This window comes from Pygoscelis adeliae, unplaced genomic scaffold (genome assembly GCF_000699105.1).
Source record: "Pygoscelis adeliae isolate BGI_AS28 unplaced genomic scaffold, ASM69910v1 Scaffold22, whole genome shotgun sequence".
Lineage (NCBI taxonomy): Eukaryota > Metazoa > Chordata > Aves > Sphenisciformes > Spheniscidae > Pygoscelis > Pygoscelis adeliae.
The window spans coordinates 3,122,222-3,125,289 of record NW_008824350.1 but is presented as its reverse complement, the minus strand read 5'-3'; positions in this window follow the sequence as shown (position 1 = coordinate 3,125,289).

The window sequence follows — 3,068 nt, the reverse complement described above, 5'->3', positions numbered from 1 at the left end:
AGCTAAGGCGGGCAGTCGGAGTCTATGCTCTGCTCCTTCTCACTGACTGCGGGAGCAGAGCTGAATATACCTTCTGTTCAGTCAGTGCTCGCTCTTGTGTAGATGTTGTCTTCGACCCTGGCTGCATGACTTCGGGACTGGTACCTCTGAAAACACTAGTGGGTATTTACAGTGTCATTCAGGACAAGAGGGCAAAATTCCCCTTGTGTTCACTCAGCAGTACTGCCTAGACTTGTTGCCTACCTCAGTGGTTCTCAAACTGATCTGCGGATCTGCTTCTACCCAGCACTGAATTTGAACATTGGCTTATTTCATGCAGTGACACTTGCTGCTTCCTCAGTCTGGGGCTCTTTTAAGAGTTTCAGATGTTCTGGTGAGCGATGAAATTAGAAAAAATGAAAATCCAGCATCCCTCTTCACCCCACGTACCTCTTTTATGTCTTTCTTTTTCTTCTGTCTGATGCCAATTCAGGCCTGACCAGACTTGCAGCTGGCGTTAAAATGCGAAGGGAGGGAGAGCAGCTGGCATGTGTGAGGGCAGAATCCAACTTCAAAGGGATGGAAAGGAAACAGTGTAGAGAGGCCTTAACAGCAGTATGGGGAAACACTGCTAATTAATGCTAAGTGCTGCCCTCCAGGAGAGGAAGGAGACAGCTTAGATACAGAATGGCAGACTTGCTTCAGTTTCAGCGGGAGCAGGATTCAGCATTTGCTTTAAAATAGGATTCGTTCAATCTTTCTCTTTAACAGTCCTATGACTTTTTCAAATAACGAAGTGCTGTAGCTGCTGTAGTGAAGGTGTGAAATGGGTTTTGGGAAGGTGTGTGTGTTGGGGGGAAGGGATCAACTGGGAGATCTCTTTCTGAAGAGAGTCCTCATGGTGAAAAAGCTTGAGAACCACTGGCCTTCCTATTTAGGAGATCTTCTGGCATGCTGTGAAAGCCACATCAGAACATAGACTAGTATCACTGCAGCCTTCCAGACAGGGCAAAATTAATGGTTTTGCTCTTCGGATTTTGTTTTGTTTTCCAATCAGCATGTCTGACTCACTATAACTGCAAGAGCTTGTGTGGTTTTTAATAATTTAATATTTTACTGTAAATCAGCATTTGTTTTGTGCAGTGGTTCCCAGCAAGGAAGTGCAGTTACATCTTACTCTACTTATCCTATATATTTGCTAGATCTTAATTTCTTTTATTTCCAGCATGCTGAAAAATCAGCTGAAAATGCAGTATCACAAGACTGAGGATTCCACATTGCTCTTCCTCAGACACAAATAACACAAATGTCATCGTTTGATGAGTTGGCAAAGGTGGGACCAAGAAGTCAAATGAGATTGCAGACTTGGTATCAGAACATTCCAGCCTTCGATGCCCAGTATTTGCTTATTGTAAGGTTTGGGGCTAACTACAAAATTCAGGTCCAGTTTCAGCCCTTAGTGAGAACACTTCCAAGGGAAGGGGAATTTCAGCCTGGGGCTTGGGCATGGGTCCTTTCTGTAGTTTCCTACTGAACAGCGATGTCCTACAGATGTCTCCAGAAGTTCAGTACAGTTTCTCAGTCACAGATACAAACTGCACCATCTTATACCCCAGGCGGTACAGGGTTTTCTCTTCATTTAGCTGGAATGCTGTAAAGGCAGGTGAGAAGGTAACACCTAACAAAGGATAACAAAAACCTGTGTGGTACACGTTTGCAGTGAGGGCAGAAGGCTATGCTCCCCGCAGCTGCCTGGGAAGAGCAGATGTACATATAGACTCTAATTTGGGAAGCATGTCTTTAGTTTTTATGCATTTTTTAATAATAAAACGTACTGTGTCTGAGTCCCAGCCTCTTGTCTGTGGCAGAGTTTGTGATGATGCTTGCTTACTGGGTGGGATCATAGCAAATCTGTCAGCCCCAGCTAAAAGCCGCCTTCCTCCCTTTACCAAGCACGATTAAGCTACTTCTCAGAGACAGAGAACATGTTTGGCCTCGCCAGATGGCAGTTACTCTGCATTGCTCCAACCTTGAGACTGAAGGCCAAAATCTGATGGGCATGGGCTGGTGGTTCCACAAAGAGACAGGCTCTGCGGCCATCGCTGTATGGGAGCCTGGGGAGAAGCCCTTACTGGGACATGCTGCATCCTTCCTGGGAATGCAAAACCTCTGCATCAGTTCCTCCCCAAAAACTGATGCTTGCACCCATCCAACTACTGGCAGTGCTCTCTGCGGAAGAGAGGTTTGGAGGCCATGGGTAAAATTCAGCTGCTGAGTCAAATGTTCCAAGCACAACATAAAGAGCCCCTGGATTTCCAGCTCGCAGAGAAGAAAAGGTGTACCTCACGCTTTTATTCTTCATCAGCAAACAGCACATTGCACGCCCTCTGCCTGCCAGCTCACACAGAGAGGAAGAGTGATGGTAAACGGTACGAGTGCTCACCCCCCATCTGCAATGCAGGAAAAATGACTTCCGAAGCACGAAGTGGCTGATTTAGTTAATATTTTAAGGTGCCATTGCCCAGTGATGTCCCTTGGATCTGGTTCAAATGATGATTTAATCCTTTTGCACGCAAGCCTGGTCAGACCAGGTACAAATGAGGCTGTGTTGTGGGTGGGAGAAGCGACACCAGAAGAAGAGCTAGTGAGAAAAGAGGGAGGGAAGGAGATTTTAAAATGGGGACAGATGGGATGAGCTGTGAAGACAGCAAACAAGGGAGTCGGAAATCAGAGATGGGGAATTTTATATATGAAATCCCAGATCAGAGAAGGCATTGCCCCAGCTGGGACCAGGCAGGAGTCTGAGGTGGGGGCTGGCTTTGTGTTTTGGTAAAGGCTGAGGTGCTCTGGTCCAGCCAGGGTGCCCTGCAGTGCTTTGCTTTTAAATGGTGAAGAGGCTGCACACAGCTGGCCTGGCTCTGCGTCCGCTTGACAAGAGCACTGTGATCCTGACCCCAGGGAAGCTTTAGCCTAACAGTTCGGAATTAGGCACCAGTCTGGCATACTGGTTTCCTAACTCAACCAAACATTTCCCCCACAAACACCCTTTTTTTCCACTGCCCCAGTACAACAGTGCAGTCCCTCCCATC